Source organism: Mandrillus leucophaeus, unplaced genomic scaffold (genome assembly GCF_000951045.1).
Source record: "Mandrillus leucophaeus isolate KB7577 unplaced genomic scaffold, Mleu.le_1.0 Scaffold33, whole genome shotgun sequence".
Classification (NCBI taxonomy): Eukaryota; Metazoa; Chordata; class Mammalia; order Primates; family Cercopithecidae; genus Mandrillus; species Mandrillus leucophaeus.
In genome coordinates, this window is record NW_012103476.1 from 4,923,736 (window position 1) to 4,945,895 (window position 22,160).

Here is a 22,160-nt window from a genome sequence, read left to right on the forward strand (position 1 = left end):
AACATGGGGAGGGAACAAGTTCTCTCCTGATTAATCTACTGTCATATTTCTGTATTTTTTGATACCTTCCCCCATATGCTACCAAGGGAGTGATGGTATCTCATCCTCCTTGAATGTGGGCCTAGTTGAGCTTAGTTTTTGTCAGTCAACCAAGCAAAACACTAGAGCCAATCCTTTTTAAGGCATATAAATAATGAATTGTTATAATGGCCAGGTCTTCACTTTAAACTGATTTCCAGTATCGAGTCTGTTTTTGTTTTATAATCCATGGTGCTAGAACATACAGCAGAAATGAAAATAAAAAGGATAAAAATACTAATATTGTTATGACATTTAAAATATTTGAGCAGTTCTTCATAAGCTAATTATCATATAAACAATATGAAGATGTTCTGTGTATCTTCATCAATACTTCGCTGCTAAAATGCTTTGTTAACTGCTAATGAAAAAACAAGCAGTTAATTATAAAGTGACAGTCATTGAACTGCAAATTTTAGTGCTTTTATTTTAGTAATAGACTATTGAGACTGTTACCATCTCAGAATCTGTAATGGCACTGCACAGTCTCAGTCTGAAAAGCAAGTGTAAAACATGTCTCCAGTATTTTGATTGAGTATGAAAATGGTTGTCTGTTAAAGTAAGAAATCATATTCTTTTTTTTTTTTGAGACGGAGTCTTGCTCTGTTGCTCAGGTTGGAGTGCCTGTATATTAATATATATATTCAAAGGTATATGGATGTACTTATATATATTTAATATATGCTTATATATTCAAAGATATATGGATGTGTGTGTGTATAAATGTGTGTGTGTGTGTATCAGATAGATAGATAGATAGATAGATAGATAGATAGATAGATAGATAGATAGGTATTTATCTTGCCCAAAAATGACAGTTCCTTTTCTGGGGACTTTCAACAAAGAATGCCAGCAATCTCTAAAGCAGAATTCTTTTTCCTTCCAGAAAATTCTTTCTCTAAGAACACTTAGTTAATTCCTTTCTTTTATATGCTAAATAAAAAACTTTGTAAATTTATTAATTTTTACTTATTTTTAATACACGGATGTGTTTCTTAAGATGTTTACTAGTTTCAGTGTTCTGTTTTCCTGTATAATTTCTCTTTATAAAAATAACTTGCTGTTTGTGACTAATAGCACATCTATGAGGGGGAGTTGCTATGAAAAACAGATCTTATAGGAGAACTCTCACCCTTCCAGTGACAACATCTTACATTATATGCTTTGATACTGAATTTTATGCATTTGCATGAGATAAAAATGCATTGATAATAACACATAAATTGTAAGAACTGTTTTGGAAAGATCACTTGTATTTGTGAAATTTAGAGGATTTATGACTATTGCGTCTTTCTCTTAGAAGAAGTCCACATAAACGTGACATTCTCTCAGGTCAGAATGTAAAAAAATAAAACAATGCAACCTAAATCCAACTACTTCATTCATCTTTTAGAACCATTTTTAAAGTGTTCATTAATTCTCACTTTCTTCATTTCTGAAATGAAGTTCAATAAACTGAACAAGCACTTTATCTTCCAAAAGTGATACGTTAGAAAATTCCTCTGTTGGATTTAATTAGGTGAGATGTCTGCAAGTAGGTAATTAGTTCACTCAGCAGATGAATTCAGAAATGTTTCTCAGAAGGCAGCTTTATTATATTTTCACCTTCATGTACCAAGATGAAACATTTTCTAAAATAAAAACTACTAATGAAACAATTCTCCTGCCACTAGTGTAATTCCAAATAAACAGCACCCTAGATAAAGTATATATAATATTTTATCAGTAATTTATGCTTCAAAAAAGTATATAATACATTATTAAAAATTTTATGAAAACAGATATTTTTATATGGAAGATATCAAATTTAAATAGATATTACTTGGAAATAGCAAACATATTTTACCATAAAGAAAACAACTGAACAAAGGATACTAGGCATACTTGACAAGAGTGAATTTTATCTTAGTAACATAACAGAGCTCAAGCTTTTTACTACACAATACTTTAAATAATTGCTTCCACTAGGGAATTTGACTTTCAGCATTTATTATTCAAATTACTGAACTAGATCTATGGATTCCTATTACCACATATATATTGCATTACTGAGAGATTAACTTGACCTCTCTCAAATTAACCAGTGCCAATAAGGCAACCCCAATCACGTTATAACTACAGGAGCCATCTATACAATAGAGCTATATCTGATGTCTTCATAAAATTATAAAATTTTTATGCCAGTTTTAAAATATTTATGCCAGTGAGAAAAAAAAAATAACAGATTTTTGTTCCTGGGTTCCAGATTAGAGAATTGCTCAGTGAAAGAATTTGTATGATTTTTATTCCCACAATTGCATTTGAGCTTTAAGCTTTTCCTTTCTTTAAGATTTTATTAATGCCCCAAATCCTGCCGCTTTTGCTACAACAGAGGATGGCCCTTTATATTTATGTGTTTAATACAGGCAATGTATATCCACAAATATTATTTTGTACACTAAACTGCATCTACAGTTTCATGTGATGTATATCCCATATTAAATATTTATTATACTTTTATGAAGCACAGTTGTACATATTTAGTTTTCATTAAATTGTAAGCAGAATCTACACAAGAATAGAAATATATTTTTACACAAGAAGAGAATAGATTTTTCGATCTAAAAGAAAAAGTTTCATGATGAAATAGTTGTGTTTTCTTTGTTTAAATAATTGCATCACTCTAATGACTTGACACACACACACAAGCACACAGTTTTCAAGGATAAAAATCATTCCTTAGAATTCCCCACAGTATTGTTTTACCAAAAAAAATCCAACTAAATATTCATATTTACCATTCACAACATCTGGATCTTGCCTTTCTTAGTCAAAGGAGGTTTTTAAGAGTTCCTGTTCTGCATTCACAATGTTGTTGCCTAACCAAGTTTGAGAGTAACTTAATTTTGTTTTGGATTTTACATGCCTTTTCATTTAGTTACCATGTGGAAAAGGTCTATTACAAGTATTAAAGCAACTAGAATACACAGTGTCGAGCAGTTACACTCTCAAGAGGATACTCGGGGTAGTTACGGGAAAATTATTCTCTTCTACATGTCTCTCCATTTCACAGATGTGAAGAGAACAGGGAATACTTCTTGGAATACAGTGTAAGCACTCATTACAATTAGAAATTAATTTGGAAATATGCACCAAAGTAAGAAGCAATTTCGTTTGTGCAGTGATTATGAATATAATCATATCATCTACCAACATATGTCACCTGTTGTTTTGAATTTTTGTACTAACCCCTCTAGTTTGTTTTACATAAGTGATAATAGTAGGCAAACTTGATCCCTTGTCTTAAACAGGAATGGGAAAGTTTTACCATTAAATACAGCACTTGCAACAGTTTTCCTATGGATTATTTTTGACTAGCTATGGAGTTCATTGCTATTCCTTGTTTGCTGAAAGTTGTTATCATGAATGAATAGCTCAATTCTGTTACTTTTTCCTGTATCTAGTTTTATAATTATTTTATTTTGTATTACTTAATCATTTTCTTTTAACCTCAAAGTAGCTCACAGATAATGCCAAAGTCCACAGATGACAGTTTGAGAACCACTGCTTAGACATCAGTTAAGATTTTTACCAAAAATTTACTTCAGTTAAGATTTTTCTTTGAATGGTAAACTTTCTTGCCTCTGGTTTATGTGAAAATATCTCTACTTGCTTTTATCCTTTGATTATGCTTTCACTGTATTCCCAATTCTAGATTTAGATATTCTTTTTGGAACTTTGTACATATTACTCCATGTACTTTTGAACTCCATTGATGTTTTTCACAAGTAAAATGTCAGTTGACTCATTTTTTTCTTGTAGAAAGCTGTCTTTTTTCTCTGAATGTTTTAAGAATTATTTCTGCATCCGTATTGGTTTTCTCTTGCTGCTGTACAAATTACTGCAAACTTAGTGGCTTTAAACAACACAAATGTATTAACTTACAGTTGTACATAAATCCACAAAGCATGTCGTTGGGCCAAAATCAAGGTCAACAGGATGGCTTTTTCTGTTAACCCAAATGAAGCTTACTTGTTAATTACAGTCTTAAAAATGAGTGTTTTCATTTATTTATTTGCATTTTATAACTATATAATAATATATTTATATATAACAATTTCAAAGAAACATAATAATGATGTATAATTTTCTTCTGTTTCTTTTTTTATTATTATCATACTTTAAGTTCTAGGTTACATGTGCACAATGTGCAGGTTTGTTACGTATGTATACATGCGCCATGTTGGTGTGCTGCACCCATTAACTCGTCATTTACATGAGGTGTATCTTCAGTTTCTTTTAACTCCTTCAGAATTGGCATCAGGATTATATTAGCTTCATTCTCTGCTTTAAACAGCTTTTGTGGTATTGTAGTTCCTTATTTTTGAAAGATTAAACAAACCTAGCTTTAAAATTGAGAGTTCTAAAATCTTTGCCACTAGAGATTTCAAATCTCCTCAGGCTTAAGTTGGAAATAAAATTCAAATAGTATATCAAACAAAAGCAAATTACCATTTTCAAATAAAATAAATGATATTTAGTAAAAACCAGAATAATTCAAAGATAACATAAATAAATTTGATGACAACTTTTTTTTTTTTTCAATTTTAGCATGTAAATCAAGGCTTTTGACTAACTGGTTGATATACAGACTAGAGCTGGGGACTACAAGTCACCATTTGTAAGGCTGTGAGGTTGACATAGAGTATGTCTGGCATACTCTATGCCAAATAGAGTGGCGGGGTATGTTTGGCAGGGAATTATCTTAACAGTAAAAGCAGTGAATTTATTGAGTTACATTTCTTTCCAGATTAGATGACAAAATCTGAAAACTAGGGGATAACTACTTGACCTAATTCAAATAATGAGTTGGTACCCAAGTAGCGATTGGGGTACTTTAATATTTCATATGGCCTTTCTAGCAATTCTTCAGATAAACTTAATATCTCACAGCTATTTGAAGTAAAAATAAATAATTGTTTTTTATTTATTAAATAAATGCTTGAGGTATTTATGCTTAGGTAATTTAATAGTGACATTCAGAACTTTTGTTATTTTGATACATGCTAAAGTTATTTAAAATTCGCTTTTTGAATTATTAACTCATAAGACTGATTTGACTTAAAACTATGTGCTAATTTGGTTGATTTTATTAGATATGAGTTATTGCATGTCTTAAAGTATGTCTTGATTTCATTATATAATATTTTTAATATGTGTGTATGTGTGAAAGCAGTGGCATTCTGTGAGGGTTGAAGACAGTCATGAAGAGATGCTGGATTTTACCAAGTGCTTTATCAGCATCTACTGAGATGACTTTATGGAATTTTTTTTTAAATTATTTTGTTTCTGTGGTGAATGGCATTTATTGTTTTGTGTATGTTGAACCATCCTTGCATCCCTGTAATAAAACCCACTTGACCATGGAGTATTACCTTTTATTAGGTGCTTTTGGATTCAGTTTGTTAGTATTTCGTTGAGGGTTTTTACATCTATGTTCATCAGGGATATTGTTCTGCAGTTCTCTTTTTTTTTTATTGCTTCCTTGCCTTGTTTTAGTATCGGGGTGATACTGATTTTGTATAATTTGTTAGAAAGGAATTCCTCCACCTCAACTTTTTGGAAACATTTCAGTATGTTTGCTACTAGCTTTTCTTTGTATGTCTGATAAAATTGGGGTGATAATCCATCGGGTCTTGGACTTTTTTTGCTGTAAGTGTTTTTTTTTATACTGATTCAATTTCATCACATATTAATGGTGTGTTCAGAATTTTTATTTATTCCTGATTCAATCATGGGATGCTTTACTTTTCCAGAAATATATTTATATCCTGTGGGTTTTCTGGCTTATGTGCGTGGAGATGCTCACAGTATTCTGTGATGATCATTTTTATGTCTGTGTATCAGTTGTAATGTCACCTTTATCATTTCTGATTACGCTTATTTGTATCTTACCTCTTTTTTCTTTATCAATCCAGCTAATAATCTTTTTTCTTTTTAATTCTGTTTAATAGTTTTACTGAATTACAAATTACATGCCAGGAAACTAAATTATTTAAGTATATAATTCAATAGTTTTTAGTATATACATAGAAATGTGCAACCATCACCAAAATGTAATTTTATGTTTTCATCACCCTAAAAAGATATTCATACTTACTGTGCTTTCAATTACTAAGCATAGGCAAATATTAATCCATTTTTGTCTCTGTATATTTGCCAATTATGAACATTAAATATAAATGGAATCATATAATATATTGACTTTGTGACTGGCTTCTTTCACTTACCATAATGTTTCCAAAGTTCATTTATATTTTGGTATATACCAGTCATCCATTCACTTTGTTGCAAAATCATGGCCAATTTAATCAATATACCACATTTTATTTATTCATTTATTGGTTTATGTACATATGGGTGTTTTTCAAAAGTTTTGGGTATTATAAATAAAGATGTTCTGGATATTTATGTACAAGTTTTTATAATAATTTATGGTTTCATATATTGCAAAAATCTCCCCAGGACTGAAATTGCTGTGTCCATAAACATCTTAGTTTAGCATTTTGAGGAATTGAAGAACTGTTTTCCAAAGAGTCTAAAGAATTCCACATTCTCACCAAAAATGTATGAGCATTCTAATTTCTCCACCATGTTATCAGCACCTTTTATTGTCTGTCTTTTCATTATAGACATGATAGTGTATTAGAATAATATTTCATTGTAGTATTGAGATATATTTCCATGATGACTGATGTTAAGCATCCTTTTATGTGCTTAATGGTTATTTATATATTTTATTTAAAGAAATATTTATAAAGACTCTACTTGTTTTTAAGTTGGGTTGTGTATTATATTATTGTAGACTTGTAAATGTTATTTGTATTTATGGATATAATCCCTTATCTGATATCTAACTTACAAATATTTTCAGCCATTTGCAGACTGTTCTTTTACTTTCTTTTATTTTATTTTTATGTAACAAAAAAGTTTTAAATATATGAAATCTAATTAATGTTTTGTCACTTATGCTTTTTATGTTATGTCTGTGAAGGCTTTCTCTTAAGCAAAGTCATTAAAATTTATGCCTGTATCTTTTCTAAGGGTTATATTGTTATACCTCATATATCTAGATATATTTTCCATTTTGAACTAATTTTTACGTACCATTGATAAAATTTAGATATTTTGCTTCTCTCAATCTCATGTTAAAATGTGATCCCACTTGGTGGTGCCATGCTTGTACAGACAAATAAACTTATTTTCTTCATAAGTTACCTGGCCTCAGGTATTTCTTTATAGCAAGGCAAAATGTACTAATACAATGTAATTGAGGAGGGGCCAAACTTTGTTATTTTTGCATGTGAATATTATGTTCTTCCAGCATAATTTGCTTAAAGAGCTCTCTTTTTTACCCATTGAATTGCCTTAGCAACCTTGTCCAAAATGAATGACCACAAAGATAAAGTTTTCTTTGTGAATTCTCAATTTTGTTCTATTATTGTATATGTATATCCTTAGAGAAGTAAGGAAATTAATATTTTCTAGTATAATATTTTAATTCCTTTAATAATTTCAACTGTATTTTGAGTGATTTTTGTGTTTGCCCTAGTGCTTACAATAAACATATATCAGGATCTTTCTCATATTTATAATAATATTATTGCAGTAGGTATAAAAACTTTATTCTTGTATAGCTCAATTCCCCCTTTGTTGTGCTATTAATGGTATACACTAGTAGTCCCCACCATTTTTGACACCAGGAACCAGTTTTGTGGAGGACGATTTTTCCATGGATCAAGTAGAGGCTGGTTTTGGGATGAAACTCTTCTACCTCAGATAATCAGACATTAGTTAGAGTCTCTTAAGGAGCACACTTTAGATCTCTTGCATGCTCAGTTCACAATAGGGTTCACATTCTTATGCGAATCTAATGCTGACACTCATCTGATAGGAGGTGAAGCTTAGGTGGTAATGTTCACTCACCTGCTGCTCACCTCCTGCTGTGTGGCCTGGTTCCTAACAGGTCATGGACCAGTACCAGCCTGCAGCCCAGGGGTTGGGGACCTCACTATACGTGACATTTCTATGTATGTTCCAATTCCAAAATGCATTACTATAATTATTAATTTATATACTTATATATTTTTAAAAAGCTGAGTGAATAAATGAAAGCAAGTATATATTCTCAGAATCTATTATATTAATCTTTTCATTTACCATTTCTGATTTTCTTCATTTCTTCTTGTCGATGAGTATTACCTTCTGGTATTATTTTCTTGCGGCAATTCAGCCTCCTTCTTACAATTTTTGTGTTTTTATTGTCGAAGATATTACATTTCTATATGTTATTACCCTAGCAATACAATTATCTATACATTGTTTTATGCAGTTGATTTTTATTTCAGCTACATAAGAAATGGAAACAATATGAAATAGTACTTGTGTGTGTGTGTGTGTGTGTGTGTGTGTGTATTTATATATTTATGGGACCACCTTTACTGGTGTTCTTTTTTTAAATTTTGTAAATTTGAATTAATATCTGCTGTCACCTTTGTTCAACCTAAACACTGTCCTTTATCATTTCTTATAAGGTGTACCTGTTAACAACACATTTTCTCTTTTTATTTATCTAGAATTATATTTATTTCAGCTAATTCTTTAAAGATTGTTTTGTTGGATATAGGATTCTGGACTAATAGAGTTCTTGTTTGTTTGTTTTTATTGTTCTTGTTTGTTTGTTTTACTGTCAGTCCTTTGAATATGTCATCCCATTGCCCTCTGCCTCCATATAATTGGCATTTCCCTGTATATAAGAACTAATTTTTATTTTACTACTTTACAATTTTTATCTTTGTTTTTGCCTGTCAAAGCTTTGGAAGTATACCTGGTTGCTGATATATTTTGTATTTATCCGCTTTGAAGTTTGTAGATCTTCTTTGACATGTAGCTGTTTTTCACCACATTTGGGGTTTCCAGCCATTGTTTTAAAGTATTTTTTGTAAATCTTTCTTGATCTCCTCTCTCTCTGATAATTATACTGCACATTGTCATACTTAATAATGCCCACATTTCTCTGAGGCTCTGTTCATTTTTATTCGTTGTTTTTTCTCTGTTTTCAGAGTGTATAATCTCAATTTATCTGTAGATCTACTGATTCTTGGCCAACTCAAATCTTCTGCTGAACCTTTCTGGTAAATTTTTCATGTTGGTTCTTAGAGTTTTCAACTCCACATTTTTCACTTGGTTCTTCTTAATAATTTCTTTATTTTCATTGCTATTTTCTATGTTTTGGTCTTTTTAAATTCCTTATTTTCTTTTAAATCATTAAATATAGTGGTTTTTTAAAGTCAAACAGCTAATATTTTATTTAGGATTTTTCCTTGATATTCATAAGCAATAGTGCTCTGTATTTTTTTAAAAAAATTTATTTCCATAGGTTTTTGGAGAACAGTTCGTATTTGGTTATGTGAGTAAGTTCCTTAGTTGTGATTTGTGAGATTTTTGTGAACCCATCACCTGAGCAGTATGCACTGAACCCAATTTGTAGTCTTTAACTTTTCACCCCCTCCCACAATTTCCCCTGGCTCCCCAAGCTCCATTGTGTCATTCTTATGCTTTGCATCCTCATAACATAGCTCACATTTATGATTGAGAACATACCATGTTTGCTTTTTCATTCCTGAGCTACGTCACTTAGAATAATAGTCTCAGATTCCATCCAGGTTGCTGTTAATGCCATTTTTTTAATTCCTTTTTATGGCTGAGTGCTATTCCATTATATGTATGTGTTTGTGTGTATATATATATATATATATGCGTGTGTGTGTGTGTGTGTATGTATATATGTATACATCTCATTTTCTTTACCCACTCGTTGATTGATTGTTATTTGGGCTGTTTCCATATTTTTGCATTAGTAAATTTTGCTGTGATAACATACATGTGTAAGTATCCTTTTCATATAATGACCTCTTTTCCTCTGGGGTAGACACTCAGTAGTGGGATTGCCAGATCAATTAGTAGTTCTACTTTTAGTTCTTTAAGGAATCTCCACACTGTTTTCCATAGTGGTTGTACTAGTTTGCACTCCCACCAGCAGTGTAGAAGTGTTCTTTTTTAATACATCCATGCTAACATATGCAATTTTTAAATTTTTTGATTATGGCCATTCTTGCAGAAGTAAGGTGGTTTCACATTGTGGTTTTTATTTGCATTTCCCTGATCTTCAGTGATGTTGAACATTTTTTTCTTATGTTGGTTGGCCATTTGTATATCTTCTTTTGAGAATTGTATATTCATGTCCATACCCTAATTTTGATTAGATTGTTTGTTTTTTTTCTTGTTAATTTGTTTGAGTTCCTTGTAGATTCTGAATATTAGTCCTTTGTCAGATGTATAAAGATTTTCTCCTACTCTGTGAGTTATCTGTTTACTTTGCCGACTGTTGTTCTTGCTGTACAGAAGCTCTTTAGTTTAATCAAGTCCCACCTATTTATCTTTATTTTTCTTCCATTTGCTTTTTGGTTCTTAGTCATGAATTCTTTGACTGATCCAATGTCTAGAACGTTTTTGCCAATGTTATCTTCTAGAATTTTTATAGTTTTCAGGTCTTAGATTTCAGTTTTTGATTCATCTATTTGTCATAGCTGTATTAATAGCTATAATAGCTACTTTTCGTATACTTTTCCTATTAATTCCAATATTTCAACCCATATAGATATTTTCTTTTGCTGTTTTTTCCTGTGTATGGGTAACAGTTTACTGGTTTTTTTTATGTCTTATATATTTTTGTTGTAACCTGGATGTCTTAAATAGTATAGTGTAACAACTGTGAATCCTAAGCACTCCCCTCCTTAATTTTCAAGGGCTTATGATTAGTATTGTTTGCTCATGTGCTTGTTTAATTGTCGATCTTCACACAGTTTTCAGCCCTGGATTTCTGCTCCTTAGAGGGATACAGATTTTCTAACCACAAGGATAACCATATTTTAGCTGTGTTATTTCTAATTGTCTTCTTTTCATATCTCTTTTCTATATTTGCTTAGGCAGGCTTTCTGGTATATCAGCTGTTAACTTTCACTTATTATTATGTGGTTGGTCTGCTGCTTTTCAGTAGCACCCTGGTGTATAAATTGTGCTACAGTCTTATTCAATGAGGTCAATTTATTTGGTGGAAGCCAGATGTCACCAGTATTTGTGGTTTGCTAGGACCTTTCACTCGACAAGAAACCTGAACCATGAAGCAGGAGCTAGGGGAACAAGAGGAGCCAGTTTTCCATCAGCAGCCCTAACCATATCTTTTCTGTGGTTGTATCTGTGTGTATTTTGAGAGAATGGAGTGGGAACGGGTTTTGAGCTGTGGCTGCTGCCACTGTCCTATATAAATATTGTGTAGCCCAGAGCCAAGGATGACAAAGTCATGTGGCAATGTGCACTGCCTGGCCAATTTACCTGGAATAAATCTTAGTCTCTGGGAGGTTGAGGTTGATCTGAGTTGCCATTCATCTGCCAAACCCTCCAGGGCAACCTCAACCTATACAGGAAAGGGGGACAGTCTCTTCACCAATTGGTTCTTCACTGTGTAGTGGGAGTTGGGAGCAGGTGGGAGAAAGGCATCACATGATTAACTCAAGCCACTCAATAAAAACCTTCCACAAATTAGATCTGTAAAAAGCATTCTTGCTAATGTTCACAAGCTGCTAAAAACACACAAAATAGCTTTTGCACCCCGAGATCTGGAGGACATTCAAACTTCTACTTGGCTGCTGAGTCCAATTAGGGAAGCAAGCCCTGTTGCTGGGTTTATCAGTGAATCTGAGGGGAAAGGAAAATGGCAGCAATGGGATGGATAAATGGTTGTTATCTTGAATTCATGAAATCATGATGACAATGATGATGACACTTAGTTTTATATATAAACCTGAAAATAAAAACACAAAGGACTAAGTATACTAAATAGATCCTCACCCTTTGCAAATGTAAATTCTCAGTTTCATTTACAAATAGCACGTTGTGCAAGTTAGTTTGCAATTTTACCTTTAATAATTAAATCTATCTTATTCTGAGAAAAGTGAGCATCAAGGGACAGGCAGTGAACATTTTAAAATTGATTGTGGTTTAAGGCAATTGTTCTCAACCTAAATCAACTGCATCACCTTGTAACTTCTTAAAAATTATTCAGGCTCCACCCCAGGCCTATCAAATAAGAAACACTGGGGATAGGGCCCAGCAATCTGTGTTTGCAAGCCTTCAAGGTGATTTAATATACTCTAAAATTTGAGAATCACTGGTCTAAGGCATTGGATAGAGTTCCTGACCCAATGTATCTTAAGGCAGAGAAAACAGATCCCCCCTTTTTTGTTTAAATTTTTTTGTTGTGAAAGGTTTTTTGTATATACAAAATGTTCAAGAAATGATGGAAGAAATATTTATATAATAAATCCCCAAGTTTCTACTTATTGACACGTGGCCAGTTTTGTTTCATGTGTTTTCTTCACATCACATTAATGGGCCATTTAAAAATAATTCCCAGCCATGACATCATGTCAAATAACATTTCAAAAAACTGAGAGCACTTATAAAGTACTGTTAGCACAATTTAAACAATTTTATGGTGCCTTATAAGAAGAGTTGGCCAATGAATAGAATTCACTGTGTGAACATGCTGCATTTCCCTCCATGAATGGAAGGTACAGTCACTGTCCATTGCATTCATAGCTCCATCTTGATCAGAGAAGTTCCCTCACAACCTGCTTTAGACATTCAGCCCCTCAGGGGGATAGACATTAGCTCAGATGGAAAACACCATTTGTAATTCATTGCTCTCATATGAGTATGATGTAAATTCTCCTCAGCTTTGTAAACTGCTAAGTTTTTATCATATACAAGAGTCCATGTTATCTTAACTATCTCTTAGTCTGACACAGCACACTGCTAAGTGGAGACAGTGGTCCATGGGTCCATAGGTGGGGATGACAATGAATTCCCCCACCCTCCAGAAAAAAAATAAAACCAAAAATGAAAACAGTTGAGTGTTTGGAAAAACCAGAGTAATAACTCTGAGTTTTTGGAGATGTACAAACTAAAGATTAGAGATTTCGGTGTACTAGTCGATCTAAGTTTCCACTCTGTAAACTCCTGAACTGTCTCTCAGTCTGTTTGAATACGGTCCTCAAATGCTTTCCTTTATCTACATTGAAACATTTTCCAAAGCAAATATTTGGTGCCTTTAGAAATCAGCAGCATGGTCTGCATGCTGGCTGTTGGAGATATGGGACCCAGCAGAGTGCAGGGTGGAGGATGAACAATAAACGAAATCAACCCCAAAACACTTCAAGGATTTGGAACCAACGAAGGCTCAGACAAAAGCAGCATAGGAATTGGGCGTCTGACAAATTACAGTACAAAGGTGTTAGATGTAAAGAAGTCTTGAGTCTCAAAATATACATGGCAACAAGTTGAAATGGGAGAAGGGACTAAAAGCAGCAGAAATATGCCATTCTGGCAAGGTATCTGGGCAGCGGGTTGTAGATAACTACCAATTAGTGCAGCTATTTTGAGATGAACATTGCAAAGATAAGAAAGTGATAGCCTAGAACTATGAAAAACACTACTGTCTTAGAAACTCTGCCTCAGTTTCTAGTTTATAAACACTTTGGGCCTTACTTATTCTGTGATTCCGAGCTACATTCTGGCTTCTGACTATAGCCTACTGAGTTTAGAATATTGTCATAATAATTCTCTCATTAAAACCTTTTTATGTAACTATCCATCTTAGCTTTTCACTTTATTGCAGGTATTAGTTCCTGTTTAATTGATTCAGTGGACATAGTCTCACTCTATTGGCTACCCTGTTCTTGTCACGTCTCCCATGCTGCTCTTTCTTCCAGTCACCATTCCCAATCGTTCCCTACACAAAAGAAAGAAGGGCAAAGTTTTAGAGCAGCGATTATAATAATAAATGCAAGAAAATTGTAATAAAGAGAAAATACTCAGTTTGGTTTATCATTCCATGCATTATTTGGAAAGATACTTAGCAAGATTGGTATATCTGAAATTTAGGTAAACTACATGAATATATGGTAACATTTACAACTGAAGAGAGATATAGAGTATGATAGTAGTTGCAGAATAAATAAAAAATCAGGGATACTTGCTTTGCTTATTTAAGAAAATCTAACCAGATATGTAAAAAATTCTTGATTTCACATATTCCATGTACAAGTATTGAATTTTGCATTTCTATAGCATCTGTTACAATAGAACTTAAGCAACACATATCTCTGGAATATATAAGTTCATATTGGAATACCCAAGCTATGTTTTACAAATGGTTTTCTTTCAATCAACACAATGGCATCACCTAAGCCAGATAAAGAACAGTATTTTCACTGAGGGCCTGTTAGATGAATATTTTAAAGTTATTTTTTACCTCTTTACAAAACAAAATACATTTTCTTTTATTTAACTTACAGGGAACTTTATTTTCATGGATATTCTTCACTTCTTCTGAAATGCTTTATTGAACCAATATATATGAGTGATTTTTTGGCTTAGGGGAAAATACGTTTCATTCAAATTCATTTTATTTTGCTACAGCTATCCAAGCAAGAGAAAAAAAATCAAGAATCTTATGATATTTAAAAGTAGATATATTTTCAATCCTAAAAGAGTAAAAATTTTAGAAACATCTAAACTTTACTAAACCTCATTATTAAAAGATTTCCGGAGTACCTGAAAGAGATCTAATCTGCCTTATTTACTCCAAAAAAAAAAATATGCACACATAACTACAAAGAACAGCATAAAAATGCTCAATTAATATTTCTTGAATGATTCAATTAGCCTTCTCAGAAGTTTATGACATTTCTTAAAAATGAACCATTTCTTAAGATTGAACCACTAATTTGTCTTCCTTGTAGCCAAAACATACATTTCATTTTGGTATACTTTTATTTAAAAAATATTTATTGGAAAGCCTTCCAATGTCACCTGATTTTTAATTTCATTATGATGTGCTATTTGTCTTTACAAATAACACCTAATATTCATAAATCTGGCTAAATTTTAAAATATCTTAATACTCAAATATTAATTTTTATATTTTTCAATATAATGAACTCATTCAATGTATTCTTCACAAACCATGATTGTGTACCTCTGGCTCTCTTTCTAAGGAAGACATAGGTTTACTGCTTTGGCCCTTGAAAGGATTTTTCTTTTTTCACTAGCAGCTTTCTTCTAGGGCAGTGTTTGAGTGTGACTGTAGTGTGGCAATTTTCCACTTTCTGGTAGTACCAGCATTTTATGTATAGTATGCATAGCTATCTGTAAATCAGGACTAAAGGTTTGCTTTTATCAGTCATTTGATCATAGAGTAGTTTCCAAAAGGCTATAAATGTAGGGTAAAGAACAGGACTCAATGTAGTAAGAGTAAGAACCAAGATAATCTAAGACTCTCAGTGATAGAATTTACTTATACCTTCAAGAACGACTCTTGTATATACCACTATCATGTGGTGACCCAGTGTTACAGCCACTGTGCACATAGAGTTTGTAGAGTGATGGATCAAGATACACCCAATACATGATGGGGAGCTCAGGTCACATGGTAACTTGGTGGGGAATGGTTAAGCCTGTATACGATTCAGTAATAAGGTAGATGCTTTTTCTAAAAATGAGATACCTATCTGCAAACAATGGCATATCTTTTCTCTCACTGTGCTGTATTTTACTGTGACAGTTGGCCAAAGCCTCCATAGAGCATGGTTATTTGCTATAGATACCTCACCAACTATTTTATCTGTTCGTAGAAACCCAGGGGCAGAGCAGCTTGCACAGCAGAAGAGAACTTTTACTTTCAGCAATGCCCACAACTGGTAGCTTTTATGATACTCAGTAAATGACATGGAGTAGCATGCCCACATGAAGTGTATGTTGCCTCCCAAATTCAGAGGTCCAATTGTCATTGTGTTTCTTTCTTGTTATTGGGAGACACCAGATACAGAAAAATTATTCTTCATCTAAGAAGGAATATCTTGATAGGCTCCATATTTCTGAGCCTCTAGAAATGTTACTGAACTTGAGAGTTTCTGGATTTTTTTATATGATTTACTTTCTATCCTCTGGAATGCAGGTGTCTCAAAAGTTCAGAGGAGCGTGATATCATTCATATGATAGACCAGCATGATTTTCCAGGTAATGGAGAGATGTTCAAAGTCCATGGAGAAAAGATGGTGAAAGTGGGGAGGATAGTTGATCTATCCCTAAGTTTGGGCAATTAAGGTGTGTTCCTCCTATTGAAAGCTGAAACAAACTACTTCTTATGTTTTTTATGAACATAGAGTCAAAAGCATTCTCCAGATCAACACCCATATACTAGGTGTTAAAAGTTGTATGAGGCCAGGTGCGGTGGCTCACTCCTGTAATCCCAGCACTTTGGGAGGCTGAGGTGGGCAGATATCTTGACCCCAGGAGTTCAAGATCAGATTGGGCAACAGAGCAAGACTTTGTCTCTACAAAACATACAAAAAATTAGCCAGGCACTGTAGCATGAGCCTGTAGTCCCAGTTACCTGGGAGGCTGAGTTGAGAGGATCAACTGAGCCCAAGGTCAAGGCGCTAGTGAGTTACGATTGCACCACTGCACTCTACCCTGGGTGACAGAGTGAGATCCTGTCTAAAAAACAAACAAACAAGCAAACTTGCATGTTATGTATGCTTTAGTAAAGATACATTGGGACAGGCAAGTGTGATGTAAATCACCAGTTAATTTAATTAATGACATTCTGTCTTTATTCTCCAAAATTATTCTAGTGTCTGTACAGGTCAAGTAGGTGAGTTAAATGGACATGAGATATGAGATAGTAATAATTAGTCTTGCATCTTGCAAGCCTTTTTTTTTTTTTGCAATGGAGTCTCAGTCTGTCACTCAGGCTGGAGTGCAGTGGTGCGATCTAGGCTCACTGTAATCTCCACTGCCTGGGTTCAAGCGATTCTCCTCCCTCAGCCTCCCGAGTAGTTGGGATAGCAGGCACCTGCCACCATGTCCAGTTAATTTTTGTATTTTTAGTAGAGACGGGGTTTTGCCATGTTGGCCAAACTCCTGACCTCATGTGATCCGCCCACCTCAGCCTCCCAAAGTGCTGGGATTACAGATGTGAGCCACTGCGCCCAGCTGTCCTGCAAGTCCTGCAAGTCCTGATGGACACCAGCACTTGCAATCCATCCAAGAATAAAGTATTGTTTTTGGCTTAGTATTTTAGTAGGCAGGAGTATTTCTGGGGATGTCCACTTTACTTTTCTTAATATAAATGCCCTATCTGCAAAGATCAGGTGATAAAAGTTTTCTGTAGTATGTGTGTGCGTGTGTGTGTGTGTGTGTGTGTAGCAGGTGGACCATAGTGGTATTTTGCATCTACAGGATTTCATTTAAGCTAAGAGCCAGTATGTACTATATTAGCATGTTTAGTTCAATGAGTTCATGCTCTCAATATCAATAATTTGTGTGTCAGCACACATAGGCATAATTTATAAAAATGAATTAGAATATAATGATTATTTTGAAATGCATACTCCCTGTCATTTTAAAATAATAATTTCCTGATAATTTTTGTAAAAAATTTATACCTCAGATTTTTCTAATTGAAAGATTTTAATCATGTTACTTCTCATACATTTGACCAACAAGAGATTGTTTAAAATAGTATCTTAAACTAATAGTTATTGGGACAATTTAAATAACTTACTGGGTGCTTATGTTATACATATCTGCCAAAAACAGTATTAATTGTGTGCTTAACTTATTCCAGAAATTTCACTAATGTGGGGGTTGATAATAGTGCACCAAGCAAATGAGATTCTTTCTCTTACTGCAGTTATAAGTGCTATTAATAATATGGGCCTGGGATGAGTAAGTAGCTTTCAGCAAAATGTAAATTAATCATTGCTTCTTTCACTTGAAAAGACTTACTATTAAAAAACAACATAATCAGAAATAAGCAATATACTTATTCTCCTAATCTCAATGAGAACCATACTTTGATTAGCAGTAGCCTAGTTTACATACAATAGAAACTAGCAGTACTCTCACTATTGGTGTCAGAATTATAGTATTCGATGTAATTACAATGTGTGGGTTCCTCTGGCCCCAAGGACTTTGCTAGTGTTGTTTATTCTGCCTGTTTGTAGCATCTTTCCAGTTCTATAGGTTAGTCAACTCTACTCATCTTTTGAGACCCACTTTCTCAAAGGTCCCTCTTACAACTTCAGAGAGAGGATCATTCCCTTGTAATTTTGTAAGATCTGTTATCACTCACTAGCTTTCTTTACAATCATTTATCAAAGTTTATAAACATGCATTAGTTATGTAATTATGTAATTGATGTATTGATTGCTATTATCCTCAGATGTTCCGAGGATAATAACTAATATTTATTGAACAACAATACCGTGTCAAATACTGGGGTCAAATAGTTTACATGTGCATATCCCTGTCATTCTCTGCATATGCATTTGTGTGTGTGTGTATTAATTTATGTATGCAAATGTACATGCATATACTTATAGATACATATGTCTGTACACATGAATATCACATATATATGTGTATGTGTATGTATATATACATATACATAATCTCATTTGATACAATAACATAATGTTAATGAATTTGTAAACCTAGAGTTAACACATATTAACTCCAAAAACCACCAATCTATGTCTGACCATTTATGCGCCTCCCTTTGCAAATGAATGTCCTTTGGAATGGCTGTTAATGGGTTTAGGGGAAGAGAATGAGATGTCATTTAGGACCTCGCAGTACTGCAAGTGTACACCTACATTAGAAAATTTAATAGTTCTCTATATTAATATATTAAAGGAATGAAAAGTGTCACATGGTAATCTCAGTAGATTAAAACAATGAACATTCACTAAAATTTAATGCACAGTCAAAATAATAAAAATATTAAATTGGAATGGGAAAAGCCTTACTTCGTTTTATAAGCTAGAAAATATATTAGCAAAAGTCTAAATTAAACATCAAATTAAGGGTAAATAGGATAAACATTTCTATTGAAGTCAGTAACAAGCAAAGCATCCATTACAAACCACATTATGCATTATCATTCTGAAACTCTGAGCCAACATACGAGTAAAAGCAAAAAAAAAAGGTAAATTAGGAGAACAAATTGGTTAGGAAGTAACAAATCCTTGATGTTTTCAAATGGTATTATTGTCTGAAAAATCTAAAGAATCAGCTGACAAACTGAAGGTACTCATAGACAGTTTAGCAAGATCAATATATGATTTATTTAACAACTTAAGAGCTATCTTATGTGCCTGTATTATTCCATAAATGGAGTAAAAACAATTAAGAAAATTATTTTAAATGGTACTAAATTATATCTAGCAGGATATGTGAAAACAACTGTTCTGTGGGATGCCATAATAGCTAACAATTATTGTGAGCTCATTTTGTAAAATACACTGTTTTATATTCTTTGCACAACCCTTCTTTACCCTTGCTAAAATCATATACATCAGAAAAAGAGTTTTTTTGTTGCTCAAAGTCATAAAATTCATAACAAAAAGGCACCTTGGTGGAACAGATGGAGAGAATCTAGTAAATATCAGTGGCACAAATCCCATAACTTAGCAATTCTACTTATTTTATGTTAGAGAACAAGTCAAATATAGACATAAGGAGGAGGTTAATTATAAATTATTCGTAATGACCCCCAAAAAGGATGACAAAAATAATTAGCAAAGGGGAATATATAATTTGAGGATTGTCAATATCATGATTTTATTATCCATTAGACTTCAATGCAATAGGATGGAGTATATCATTCATATGCACTGATATTAAGAATTACCGAGATATACTATAAAGGAAAAAGCTATTTATTACATGTTAAAATAATAAATGTATTGAAAACATCCTGTCACCAAGCAATGACATATCTCAAGTCATATATGCATATATATGTAATTGTGTAGGTAGAAAAAACTCTGCAAAGAAACCAAACAGTACTATAATAATTGCTGTCCCTGGGAAGCATACTAGACTGGGAAAAATTTTACCAAGCAGTACTATAATAATAACTATCTCTGGGAAACATACTGGACTGGGAAAAATTTTAAATGAACATCATTTCCACTTATGTAAGCTTTAAAAATAAAGATATATATTATCAGGCCAGGTGCTGTGGCTCACACCTGTAATCACTTTGGGAGGCTTAGGCAGGTGGATCACCAGAGGTCAGGAGTTTGAGACCAGTCTGGCCAACATGTTGAAAGCAGTTTTGTAAATTTTGTAAATCTACAAAAATTAGCTGGGTGTGGTGGTAGATGCCTATAATCCCAACTACTTGGGAGGCTGAGGCACGAGAACTTGAACCCAGGAGGCAGAGGTTGCAGTGAGCCGAGATCACACTAATGCACTCTAACCTGGGCATGACGGCAAGACTCTGTCTCAAAACAAACAAACAAGCAAAACATGTATACATTGCATTTATAATTTAAATAATTAAAATGCCTCTATTATATAAGATAAGGCATTCACTTTCTTATGACGTTATTTAATGTCATAAGAAAATTGAAGTCTAAATTAACCTTAAAACAAGAAAAAATATGAATGAAACTGTAGTGAAGTAAAACAAAACAGAAGAAAAAGCAACCCATCTCTTGTCTCTTTACCTCCAAGTCTTGAATTACAGATACTTTTATAGCCAGGTTAATATAAACATTTAAATAAAGAAAAAATTTGTGCTCTCTAATTAAGTATACAAGAAGTTATAAATTACTTCTGAAAGCTAATATCAGTAGCTAAAATTTTTAGGAATAATATAACAAAATGAATACATTATTCCTTTTGTCAAAACATATGCAAAACATATCATCAAACCTAGGTAAATATATATTTATAGAATAATCTGTCTGGCAAGTGGTATGTATTCCAGGAATGAAAAGATGCTTTACTATGAGAACATCTGTAAATAAGACAACTCATTAATTAATTAGGTGAGGTGAAGCCCATTTACAGGTGTGATAGCCCCAGTTTCAGGCAGGTGCTGGAAACTGAACTAGTGAACAGTTAGCTAGTTTCAGACACTGCTTGCTGCTGATCAGAGATATCTATATGTGGCCAGGATTCCTTTTTATATGCTGGAGGTTTCATAGGAATAAATTTGTAGTCTGTGGTTCTTGATAAATGGCACTAACAAGCAGAAACTGATAATTCTGGAAAACAGGATATGTAATAAGAACAAGTCAATATTTGCATCCATTCTTTCATGATCACGAAATTCTTGTTGTCTACCTAAACTTCATGAGTATCTACGCAGACTCATATTTTCATTTTTTTAGCTCATAAGTCGTTGATACACCAACACAGAAGTTAATTATTGAGAGAAAAGTTCTAGGACCGCTTGAATTCATAAATAGTGCAATCTGGAAAACATAAAATGCAAATATTAAATCATGAAATAAAGTAAAAGAGCAAAATAATTACTACATAATAGGTAAGATGGATTCAAAATTCATAGCCATTTAGAAAGGTTTTGGATGCATCATTTATTTGTAATTCCTTCTCAGTTAGCTTTAGTGTGCTCATAACATACTGGAAAACTTTACATAAATAGTAGAAGTCACGATCCTCACAGTCCTCATTCTGCTGAAGTTGGGATCTTATAAAAGCATTAACTTGAAAGAAACAAATAATTATTTTCCATTATTTTATGGTAACAACAATGAAACTTTCACTTATAATTTTAAATTTGACTAGACTTTAAGGTACTCATCTCTTTACTGTTAATGTAATATATGTTAAATACACAGTAAAAACTGTACATTTTACTTTGCGTAAATAAAATTTATGTTTTTTAACCTATGTGAAAAAATATAATGTAAATTTCTTAGCAGAATATACATATCTAATTTTAGCTACATGAGGTATTTTATCATAACTTCTTGCAGAATTTCAAAATTGTATAAAAAAAGAATGAATGTTTGAGCAATGGATTATATAATACGTTAATTTCATCTCCAAGTGATTCTGATAAAACATTACTATCAATTTAAAAATACTGAGCTTGGTTG